The sequence below is a fragment of the Aotus nancymaae genome, unplaced genomic scaffold, assembly GCF_030222135.1.
Source record: "Aotus nancymaae isolate 86718 unplaced genomic scaffold, 86718_ANA_hifiasm-v0.15.2.pri h1tg000014l, whole genome shotgun sequence".
Classification (NCBI taxonomy): domain Eukaryota; kingdom Metazoa; phylum Chordata; class Mammalia; order Primates; family Aotidae; genus Aotus; species Aotus nancymaae.
In genome coordinates this window covers 14,679,535-14,692,369 of record NW_026988425.1, presented here as the reverse complement: position 1 = coordinate 14,692,369, position 12,835 = coordinate 14,679,535, and the positions used below count along the sequence as shown (strand labels likewise).

The 12,835-nt window shown below is 44.8% G+C and overlaps 1 protein-coding gene across 2 annotated transcripts in view; it reads right to left on the bottom strand.

The window, feature by feature from the left end:
* The window catches only part of TRIO (trio Rho guanine nucleotide exchange factor), a 371,777-nt gene that overhangs the window by 77,496 nt on the left and 281,446 nt on the right, over window positions 1–12,835 (bottom strand). The gene's annotated exons all lie outside the window — the stretch shown is intronic.

The window sequence follows — 12,835 nt, the reverse complement described above, 5'->3', positions numbered from 1 at the left end:
TGAGGACGCTGGGCCCCTGAAATACCATACCATTTTATTAAAGTAGCAATTCTGGACTGTTTTCCTTTCGCCACCTCCCTGGCCCTGGTTTTCTTCCCCGTGCGTTTCCGCTCTGCACAGTGCTGGCTTTAAGCACAGCTGCACCACCAGGATTGAGTCTCTCAGGTTCCATGCACAAAGATACTCCTGTTCAGAGGAAGTTTTCTCCGGTTTCTTTACCCCATAGATAATACCTCCTGCTCTGGAGGGAATGGGATGACGAAACCCCTGCTTCTGAGGGCTCCATTCAGCACAGGAGTTCCTGCTGCTTTCTAGCACAGTTGCCAATCCACAAAAGCACCTTTATGGAGGCATTCAAACTCTTCATGTGGGTGCCAAGAATTCGATAGACTCCTTTTCATTGCTTTATTTACTATCTTTTCACAAACTACGTGAGTTTTTCTCTCTAACAAAACAAACATTCAAATACTCCTTTTTTTACATTTCACTTTAACTCACTATGTGACATTCTCTGTTTGCACCAGCACTGTGGATTATTTGCAGAACTGCAATATGATATGGTAACCTCACAAATCGTGTTTCTCAAAAAAGTAACAAAAACAACAGTGCTCAAAAAATTAGAGCCACGTAGCTAACCCTTGACTGCCAATATGTGCTTTTGATGTCCCAATTCTGTTAAGCTTCAGATAATGAGATACAGGGCACAAATTCACAGGGCTGGTGGCGCGGGGCAGGGGGGACGGAGGTGGGGGACTGACAGGAAGTAATTCTTCAGCTCTTTTAAGGAAGAGCAAAGGAGACCAAGCAGCTGATTTTGATTTAGGGAAGACGAGAAGAATAACAGTTGTAGGGCAAAAATCTTTTACTCCTGGATGCAAACTGATAAAGAAAAAATGGCTTTTCTTTTGTGATTGTTTTTTCCATTTATTCACTCATATATAATATGCTCATTGTGAATAAAGTTCTGTAATTAGGGGAGTAGGAAGAGGAGAAATCTTGCCCCCAAAGATGAAAAAAAGACAGATTTCCATTAAGATGACTTCTCTGGGCAGTGGAATGCATTTGGAATTATTAGATCATAATTCAAACTGGAAAACGGAAACCTGATCCTTTTCAGAGAAGAATTGTTGGAAGGCCCATAGACTCTCAGAAAGGGGCAAAATAAAAGTACAGCAAACTTAGGACACCAGGTTCTAAAATCAGCTCTTCCATAAATGATGTCTGGCCTTGGGCAACTGAGTTTGTCTCTAGAGGCTTCAGCTTCCTCTCCTGCACCAAAGGTTTCTTCCAACATACACGGACAGCAGTATGTGCAGTGGCTAAGAACTAGAGCTCTTAAGTCTGACTGCTGTTTTGAAAAATCTCACCTTACATCCCCTGCTATGTTTGGTTATGTGATTTTTCTGTGCTTCCCTTTTCTTGTCATAAAATGGGGATAACGGGGTATGTGTATGTTGTCGTTAGGGTATCTTGAGGGTGAAACGTAGAGAACAGCACTGTGGCTGGCAATGGCAAGTTCTCAACCTGTGCTCTCTGTTACTACTGTTAATTTCTTAAGGCTCCAACGGCCCCCTTGTTATGGGCTGAAGTGTGTCCCTCCAAAATCCATGTTGAAGTTCTAATCCCCAGTACCTCAGAATGTGACTGTATTTGGAAACAAGGTTTTTAAGGAGGTGATTAAATTAAAATGAGGCTCTTAGGGTGGGTCCTCATCCAACCTGACTGGTGTTCTTACAGAAAAGGAAATGGGGACACAGACAGCTATACAGAGAGTCAGCAAGAGGGTGGCTACCTGCAAGCCAAGGACAGAGGCCCCAGAGGGGACTAAGGCCAACCCTACTGACTCCTTGTAGACTTCTGGCTTGCTGAACTGTGAAAGAATAAATGTCTGTTGTTTAATCCCCCAGGCTCTGGGCTTTTACTATGGCAGCCAGCAGATCAATATACCCTTCTTCCCCTCTCTGTTAATAATCTGCTCCATGACCCAGGTCTGAAATGATCTAAATGTTTTTGAGACAGTAGGAAACAAATCTTTATCTAAGAACAGAACTTGAATATTCTTCCCTTCTAGTAAATTCAAAGTTCTACAGACTCATGAAAAGGAGTGGGGGAAGAACTGATGTGAGTGAACACACAGGGCTTTGTTTCTTGACAATTAAAAATAATAAAGAATTCCAGAGCCGCTGTGCAATACAGCTGAGGCAAACGTGCCTGTCTACTGTCCTCTCGAATGTTTGAAAGGACCTTCAAATAATAAACACCTTGAGGGCCCTTTCCTACGTTTGACTAGAAAGGTTTCGGGAAGATGAAGCCCCCCTGAATAGTCTGCGATGTGGAACGGCCAATCTGTCTGAAGTCTGAGGTGTTCCAGCCACTGCTGGTCAGACCGCGATGAAGTGGTGCAGAGCCTGAACACGTCTCAAAAGCCCCAAGCAGCCAGCCCAGCGTGAGTCACACAGAACCCCAGGAAGGGGCGTGAGGACATTCTCCTGGAAGAGGTGGCCATCGGGGCAAGAGCTCAAAGGGTGGCCTCCTTCCCCCCATTTCCTTTTCTGTCCCCTTCAAAACCCTTCCATGGTGTCAAGAAGGAAGAAAGGAAGTACATTAGATTTGGGAGAGCTTTAAAAACTGTCTTATTCAAAATTCAGGCCAGGTGCAGTGGCTCATACCTGTAATCCCAGCACTTTGGGAGGCCGAGGCAGGCAGATCACCTGAGGTCAGGAGTTCCAGACCCGCCTGGCCAACATAATATAACTCCGCCTCTACTAAAAATATAAAAATTAGTTGGGCTTGGCGGTGGGCGCCTGAGGTTCCAGCTACCTGAGAGGCTGAGGCAGGAGAATCCCATGAACTCAGGATGCAGAGGTTATAATGAGCCGAGATCGCACCACTGCACTCCAGCCTGGGTGACAGAGCAAGACTCCATCTCAATAAATAAATAAATAAAATAAAAATAAAACAAAATTCACTGTGAAATGTTTGTGGTAAGAAATGCAATCTTTCAGAAAGCACGGAGATTATACAGAGACTCCAAGGCCCGCTAGGAGCGCCACCGACAGCCTGGCCTTGTATCTCTCGCGACTGCACAGCTCGGATTCATGAAGAACTTTGCGAGGATGGAAGGCATACGGGCACCACAGAAGCTATTTTATACACATACTGAGGGAAGGGAAGTTACTTGCTCTCTGGAAATCACTGCCATTTATTTTTTATGTGGAGAATCCCTAGAATAAAAGTGTAAACATGTTGATGAAAGATGATTTACATAAATTTTTCACTGCATGCTTCTGTAATTCTGAGGGAAAATGTCCATCCAAACCTCACCTCTCAGATGGGTCACACAGAGACTCAGATTTTATTTCTATCAATGGATTTAAAGTGGTCCATTCAAAGAAGACTTTTTTTTTTTTTTTTTTTTTTGCTATTTGGGTTAAAAAAATGAAAAAATAAAGCAAATATCATTATATGCAAAGTTTTATTGTGATTGCCCCCCCATTAAATGCATTTCCCCTTTAAGCCATCAACTCTACTTCTAGAATTCCATCTTCAGACACACCTGCACATGGACCAAATGATACAGATGCGAGGGTATCCCCCACAGCGCCATTGGTAACAGTGAACAGACCGGTCCCAGCCCCAGTGTCCCTGCGCAGTGTGCAAGTTAATACACTAAGGCGCACGCACACATCAAGTACTGCACATCTAAAAAAAAATGACTTTAGGTGCTAGAATGAAGCCAAGGGATAAAAGCCAGGGGCAAAATATGCCACCTCTCCTGTCAGAAAAAGGAGGGAGGAATGCATATATATTTATTTATTGACATATGCCTAACAAACATTGGAAACACAAGCTAGAAATGAATAAAAATGGTTATCTATACCTGGCATGTGGGGTTGTGGGAACAAGGTTTCTCAGTTTAGACTGCTTCATGTCTTATTTTTTGAACCATGTAAAATATCTAAACATAACTTGTAAGTCTTAAAATTTGTTTTACTTTCTCTTATTTATAAAAATGTTCTCAATGTGGGTGGGGTGTCTGAAATTGCACATAAAAGTTTTGTGCCTATGTGCATTTTCTGGAATAGGTACCACAGCTCCTGTAAGATCTGTTCAGGGACACATGACAGAGACTTTCAAGGCCTGCTACTTCTAAAAATTAGCCAGAATCATTTAAGGCATTTCCCCTTCTCTTTGCATTTTCACCTCAGCTGTTAGGATCTATAAAACATTCTTTGTATGGGAAAGTCAGCCCAAGGAGGACAATATAATCACAAAATCTCATCTCACGCTTCTCTGAACAGAGAAAAGAACATAAGGCAAGAGCCAAGCCACATTCAGGTCTGTTTGGCACACATTTCTCAATCAGGGCTTGGCTGCTATGTTATCAGGTGTCCTCAGAATCATGGGCTGCTAAACACTATCAGGAAACAAGCTCAGACCTATCCTGTGGAATCGTATGATTGTCTCCTTCCATGGACAGCATTCAGTCATTTACAAAACACTTAATGAAAAACAGCAAGCTGGACTTTTAAACCATCTCTTCCCAAATACATTATCTTTCTGTAATTTTTCACAGCTTCTGCCAAGTGCTAACGAGAGTGAACAAATTTAAAAGGGAACCCCATTTGTGTAATAAGTAGCAAAGTCTGATGTCTAGGAAATGTTAGAAAGGAGGCAGTAAAGGAAGTCCAGTGTCCAGAGAGCGAGAGGCAGGAGAGGACGCGGCAGCCCTGTACCTGTGCGGCCCCCCTTGGCCCATGAGTCACCCCCACAGGGCCCGTCTCATTTTTCCCAGGAGCTCCTCGCTTTCCCTAAACACTAGGTCATGGCCATTTAAAGCAAGTGTGGGAAGACCGTTTCTCATTGTTTATGACTCTGCGATAGATATATAATTTTGTGATGATCTAATATGGATAGTGTCAATACCTGCTCATGGATTTTTCCTGTTTTAATAAACACTTTAATGTAAAGTTGAAACATGAAAATACCTCAAACATGAAGCACTCGACAGAGTAATAGCCCACTTGTGTGGCTCCATAATTATATGGTACATAGAAAACATTCCTTAATCACAGGTCTCAGATCGATCTCTCAGAGTCTTGGATACACAGTGCTCAGGAGAAGGGACAGTGTCTTTGTTTTAAAATTCTTGGTGTAACTCCATGTTCTTTGGTCTTTCTTCCCACAGGAATTGACATTAGCAGCTGTTCAAACAGAATACAACTGCTCTTTTCCAAGCTAATTAAGAAAAACTGTATATAGATTTCTCAGTATATATATTTTTAAGAATATGTAGGCAGATATGGGTTTGAAATGTCTATGCATTAGTGTGCTTGGGGTGTGTTCTCTGATAACAGTGGCAATTTGGTGTGAAGCAAATGTCTAAATATACCCGAATCACAATACATTCGACTAAACTTTTTAATGTCACTAAACACTTAATACCCTACAGTTTTGGAAAACTTATTAGGTCACGAAAATGTTATCAGCAGCGTCAATCACATATGACTCTGAGGAGACTCAGATTCACCTTTGGAGAAGATCATTTAATGACCTGGGAAAGACCACATTTGGGTCTTTAAATTTGACCTTTCAAATTTAAACCAAATTCTCTGAAAAATACCTGGAGAAATGCGAGAGGCCTCAGAAGGGGGAGCTCTGTGTTCGGTCACAGAGATTTTTACAAAGGTAGAGAAGAACCTCGGTCTCTGCAGAGCTGGAGTTTTTGGGTGGTGAGGTGACAGGGACTCTCTCTGCTCAGCGTGTGGCTGGCTCTTGTGCTGGGGGCTTATGTATTGCTGTTTGAGCGGCTGTTCTGGGTCTTGTGCTGGGGGCTGTATGTATTGCTGTTTGAGCGGCTGTTCTGGGTCTTGTGCTGGGGGCTTATGTATTGCTGTTTGAGCGGTTGTTCTGGGGCACGGCAGCTCTAAAAGGTAGGCCTGTGGCACAAATCCAACTCAAGTCAGAGCAGGCACCAAACAGGCACCTGGGCCCAGCTTCTGTGGCTCAGCCTGGACTGTCCACTGGTCATTTCAGACTAGATGACCCTCACTGGAGACCCAGCTGACACAGGACACCTCCATCCTGACGTGACTGCCCAGGTGAGAACCCAGGACAAGGCCGCATCCCTGTGGGTAGAGGCGAGGCTCCCCTCCAGGAGGACATCCATCTGTCAACTGCCCTCGGCTGGTGAAGGGCTTCTGTGTCCCGGCACCCGGGAAAGTGGTTGGAGGGAGTGAGGTCATCTTTGGTAGCTGGTTGTATTCTGAGCAGGGAAACAGCACTGGCATATCCCCCTTGCTGGGGCTGACTGGGAGTGCAGGCAGTGAGGCCTGGGCTGGGGGTTCCTGAGAGTGGACACACCTGAAAACCTGGAGTCTTCCCTTCCATCATCTGCAAACTCTGTTAACGTCCAGTCACCTCGTCTCATCTGTGCCATGGCGGGTGAAGGGGACATGGGAGCTATGGGGAGAGATCTGGCCTCCTGCAATCTGCAGAGGGGGAAGGATGGTAGTGGAGCACTGGCCAACAGGCTGAGCCATAACCTCACCGGGTCAGATGTTTAAATGGGAGGCTGCAGAAAGGGGTGGGGTGAGGAGAGTCCTGGAAGGAGGACAACAGGGGCACACAGGCGCTGTAATTTGGGTCTTGATGGAAACATACCCTGGCTTTGCAATCACACTGTGCTTATCCCAGTGGTTACCTGTTAGAATCTGACACAGAAGGAGCTCCCAACCTCCAGGCATAGGGTCTGGCACATTCATTCATTCATTTAAAAAAGTGAAAAGTGATTCTGAGGAGTAACCCTGGTAAAAAAGCTGTGTGCATTTGTGGGAACTCTGAGTAACGGCCCCAGCAAATAAATACATCTATATGAAGTGTACTCCTTTAAAGTTAAGAATAAAACAAAAACCCCCCAGAACTCAACAGGATTACAAGTGAACTGCACTCACTTCCCCATTACTGTGTGTGAGTCTCTCTCGATGAGCACTACCACCAAGTTGACAGGCCTCAGTGTAAAGCTCCCCATCATGACGCTTAGTGCTGGCCATCTGCGGAGACTCGCTGCTTTCTCTACTGAGCCTACTGTTTAAAACACCTGTGTTGTCTGCAGTTCCTCTATCCCATTTCTAAGTTCAACAGTATATCTGCAATCATCATTCTTCCTGTTACAGTCTGTTTAAGGTGCTTTCAGTGAGTTTCTGGACAGTTCTTTGTGGGTCTTCAGTATTCCTTGGAGTTCCATCTAACTGGGCTTTTTCGGCTGCCCTGATGGGAGCCTCTGTGTGGAAGTACTTGCTAACTAGACCAAGATTGATTCTGCTCTCTCCTACCCTCCATGTATTCACTGAATACATTTATGTTTTCCATGAGGATTTTGCATTTTTATTTGATGAGATGAGATGGGGACTGTTAGGTAGGGGTGAGTGAGTAGGAAAAAAGCCCTGTGTTACCTGATGCACAGCTCCAAGCGGAGAAGGTGTATAGGTGCGCATGTGTGTCCACATGTATACGTGTATGTGTGTATGTGTGTGTATGAGACAAAAGGTCTTGTCGGACATGTGAGGAAGGTGAATGTTATTCTCTAACAGAAAGTTGCTGAAGAAATTTAAGCAAGAGAGCATGGTAAGATTTATTTTTTAGGTGAACCACAAAAGGGCAAGAAGTGAGTCTGGGTGATCAGGTGGTAAGAGTAATGGTGGAAATGAAGAAAAGAAAACATACTTGAAATACGTTATCGAGATAAAGTTAACAAAATTGGGTGGGCAGCCTCAAAAAATTAAAAATAGAATTACCATATGTCTTAATTCCGTTCCTGCTGCTATAATAAAACACCTTAAACTGGATAACTTATAAAGCACAGAAATTTATTGCTCACAGTTTTCGAGGCTGGGAAGTCCAAGATCCAGGTGCTGGCAGAGTCAGTATCTGACGAGGGTCTCCTCCTCAAAGATGATGCCTTCTGCGCCCTCACATAGCGGAAGGACAAAAGGGCTCCCTCGGGCCTCTTTTATAAGGGTAGTAATCCCATTCTCAAGGGCTCTGCCCTCCTGACTAATTAACACCCAGCAGCCCACCTGTTAATATCATCACACTGGGGGTTGGATTTCCATACATGAATTTTGGTAGGACGCAAACATTCAGACAACAGTACCATACGATCCAGCAATTTCATTTCTGGGTATACAACCAGAAGGACTGAAAGGAGGGACTTGAAGAGATTACTTGTACACCCATGTTCATAGCAGCATTATTCACAACAGTCCAAAGGCAGAAGCAACCCGAGTGCCCATCAGCAGATGAATGCTGAACTCAATGTGGCATCTGCATACAAGGGGATGTTATTCAGTCTTACAAAGAAAGGAAATTCTGACACAGGTCAGAACACGGAATCCTCTACCATAAACCAGTCACAGAAGGACAAGACTACATGACTTTCTACTCACATGAGGCACCTACAACAGTCAAACTTATAAAGACAGAAAGGAAAAAGGCAGTGCCAGGGGCTGGGAGGAGAGAGCAGAGAGCTTTGTTCAGTGGGCACAGAGGTTCCATTCTGTAGGATGGAAAGAAAGTACTAGAGGTGAATGGTAATGACGGCTGCACAACAATGTAAAGGCACTTAATGCCACTGATCTGTAGACTTAAGAATGGTTAAGATGATACATTTTGTTAAATGTAGTTTATCAGTTTTAAAAAACATGGTGGGTAGTAGAGAGGCCCTCATGTGTGTTGGCCACGTTCCTAGGTAAACAAGTGGGGAGATGGTGGGAGAGGGAGTTTGACTACTTTAGATTTGAAAAAGTTGCTAAGACAGTCAAGTGGAGAAGTCAACTATTCAGATGACACAGGGTGGACAAGAAAACCCTTGGGAGAGAGCTTGGGGAGAGGCAAGGAGAGCTTGGAGAAAAGCAGGATGGACTCAAAGAAAAGTCAACATTTTGGGTAGTTTTGAATGAAAATGTCTCTTTCTCATTTTTGAGTTAAAAAAATTCCTTAACAGCAATCATGTATCACTACACTTATGAAAGAGAGCATCTTCTGTTAACGACTGCAGACAGTCTGGTCAGGCCTGAGAGGTGATCTTGGCAGTGCCCACTTTTCTGCAGGAGTTGTGGTAAACTATGGGGTACTGTTTTTGGCACAGATTTTATCATAGTAAAATGTAGCATCCTGACTTAAAGCCCCTGGGTTTAGAGGCTCAAGTCACCCACAAGCAAAGGTTTTATTTCTCATGGGTTTTTTTCCCCCCTTAATTTTCTCATTCACTGCAGATGACTCATGCTTTGAACTTCTTTAAAATAAAATGCAGGTATTGAACCATACTTTTTCTCTATTCAAAGGAGAAGAAAACTTTAAAATTGTGAACAACTTTTAGAGTGGTAAAGGCTAATTTTTACAAGTGAGTGTTTTCTTCTAGACATATTCGAAAGCACAAGCAAAAAGGCCACCTGTCATCACGTTATGGGTTGGTGTAAGGAAACAGCAGTTTTGAATTGGCCTTTGCTCATAGAGCCTTCTAAGAAATATGGATTCAGAATGTCAGAGCTGGCAAGGCCCTGGGAGACCATCTGCGCCCGCCCCGTCTCAGGCCTCCTGACAGGAAGAACATACCCTGAAAACTTGCCACTCACTCCTCCCGGAAGCTCCCACCATGACAACCACCCTTACCACCAAAAGGTCTCTTCTAAAAGCCCATTTTATTTTATTTATTTATTTTTTAGAGACAAGCTCTCAGTCTGTTGCCCAGGCTGGAGTGCAGTGGTCTGATCATAGCTCACTGTTGCCTCAAACTCCTGGCTAAAGCCTTATTTTAGCAAAAAACAATTACATGGGGTTTGAGAGGGCCCTTCCAGATTCAACTTCACATGGCAAAAGCTCTGGGCAGCAGTGGTGCGGGACACAGGCCTTGGGGTGGTTTTTCAGATGTCTTGTATGGGGAGTGTGATGGAAATCCCTCCCCAGGCCTGGGTACAAACTCCTGTCTCACCCTCAAAACACTGTCAGTCAAAAAGATTCATGCTAGGCACTCCAGACACGCATCCTGCAGAGAGTGAGTGAGGCTCATCTGCCCAGGTTAGCGACAAAGTCTCTTCTGCTCTTTCCTGGCTACCTTTCCTTCTGATCACACTGGTGCTAAATCCCCAGGGTATAGGTAGCTCTTGCTTGGGAAGAAAGGGAAAAGGTGAAAAAAGCAGGGTATTGTAGGGCAAAGAGGATGTTTTTAACTGGCCTCATTGGAAATATAAACATTCTTGAGATTTCTGTTTACTTCCTGTGACCAAGACCGTCAATAAATTGATAAAAGTGACAAGTTTTATAAGTTGAGAGAATGGGAAGGGAAGTTGAATTTACTGAGCAATCAACAATGGTGATGTGACACGAGTTTCAACAGTGAGCCCATGTGTTCCACACTCGAGTGGAAGAGAGTGAAGGGAGGTGAGTGGGCCTCGGCCCGGGCTGCACCGGAGACCTGCTGGGGGAACAGACACAGCCTCCAGGTCCAGGCCCCAGCCCCAGAGCCTCTGAGGTAATGGTAGACGGCATAAACCACAAACACAGATAAGACTGCTGGAGCACAAGGGTTTGCTGAACCCTTAATTCAGTCCTGCTACTCCTGGCGTCTGTTTAATTCATGAGTACAATGCTGAGATGGAGGAAGGGCGGCTAGAGCAAGAGCAGGAGCCATTAGATACAAAAGCTGGTTGGCCCGAAGGATGCGGGGACACACAAGGTACCAAAGAAAGCTTTGTCCATGAAGCAGACGGCATTTTTTAAAGAGTCAGGGTCTCGCTATGATACCCAGGCTGGTTTTGAAATGCTGGCCTCAAGCGATCCTCCCACCTCAGCCTCTTGAGTAGCTGGGATGACAGGAGTGTGCCACTGCACCTGGTCACAGGATAGCATTTTTCAATGGAATGATGTTCACAGCAGAGTCTTGTTTCAGATACAAAATGATCTTCTTGAAAAACAAACTGTGTAATTAAATTTCTTGTTCATTTAAAGTAAGCTGTATTTTTATCCTCCCCAAAATTGTCTTAAGGATATAGAGCTGATAAAAGAAACCTGGTCTTCATGAATTCCACGGATTCTCAGTGTCCGATAAACTTCCAAGTCTATCCCAGCTTCCAAACCACCACGTGAATCTGAGCACTGCTCATGGTGAGTCCCGGACCCTTCTTGGCTGATCTGAGTAATTAAGACTCATTGCAATCCTTAAAACAGCTTATCGTTCTCAAATAGTCATTTGACCTTAATAGGCATGTTTTTTACATTCAAGGTAAAAACGTAAAAGTTGGATCAGGGTGTTATGAAAAAATTACTGAGGCACTAACGCTGAGAAAATGTAGAAACTAGAACTGAATGAAGGTGCTCCTTCCTCCTGCCTAGAAGGTCAGAGCAGTAAGAGCCAGAGACATGTAAGAAACTAATAGCAAGTGATGAGACAAATATGTAAAGCCAGCTCCACACTGTCCCTGAGTTCTGAAGCAAGGGTGAGGCAAGGCAGGCTGCATACCTGATACTGCCAGGGGGTCCCACCCAGCTGCCAGAATGATGCACGCCATGGTGTGCAGAGAAGAGGCCATCTTTAACTCGCTCGCTGCATATCCTTCAAGCCTGAACAGCTCTTATACTGAAAAGATGCTCAAAAGGAGACTGGATGGGCAGCAGCATGTGGATGGACAGGCTGGCACATGCCAATGTCTTTCCAGTAGTGGGGGCAGCACCCCTCTTCACACACAGGGCAGGAGAAGGGGGAGATCTGTGGGGCTGAGCAGAGGCAAGCCTGGGTCTCAGCTTCCCAGGTGGCAGAGGCCTCCTCCTCCTGCGGTTCCTATGTCTTTTGTTGGACTCCACGTCTAAATCCTTAAGCCTTGTTGCCTGACTTTTTGATAATGGCCTCTGTCTCCTAGACAGAGATTCTGGTGAAGTTGCCTGGTTTCCTGGACGTGGACATGATCAGGACTCTGGCAGAGGCTTGTCGAGAAGCTCTTGGACTTCATGAGACCACGGACCTCACCCACACCCTACTGCTTCCTACCTTTGTGGTTGAAGATGTCCTCCATTTCCATGCTACTTCTGACCCTTATCTGCTGTCTGTTGCTGCCCAGGTCCCAACACTGAGAGGCAACAAACAATCTTTTTTTGTTTTTTTCAGACTGAATCTTACTCTGTCGCCCAGGCTGGAGTGCAGTGGAGTGATCTCGGCTCCCTGCAACCTCCGCCTCCAGGATGCAAGTGATTTTCCTGCCTCAGCCTTCCGAATAGCTAGGATTACAGGCATCTGCCACGACGTCTGGCTAATTTTTTGTATTTGTAGGAGAGACAGGGTTTTACCATGTTGGCCAGGCTGGACTTGAACGTTTGACCTCAGGTGATCCACCCACCTTAGCCTCCCAAAGTGCTGGGATTACAGTCTTTATCCACTGTGCCTGGCCAGAAACAACCTTAAGAAGTTTCCCTGCATTACAGGAAAAAAATAAATAAATAAGGGAGAAGAAAAAAATGGATACAGTTCCGAGCCTCTGACCACTGGCTGGCGTGGTTCATGGCAGGTCTTGCTCATTAAGAAACACCTTCTTGGTGAAGACAGGGAATTAGAGGGTTTGTGAGGGGCAGAGAGTGACTTTCCAGGTATAAGAATGTCAGAGAATATCATAGAGAAAAACAGAATGATACAACATGGCAACATTCAAAAACCCAACCTCTGCCAGAAGTTTTCCGGACAAAGTCAACTATGATGAATGCCTAGCTCCTTCGCCTTGGCTAGCCTGCAATTGCGAACACCAGGAAATAAGGAACACGCCACAGGAAAGGCACATGCGGAAGAAAT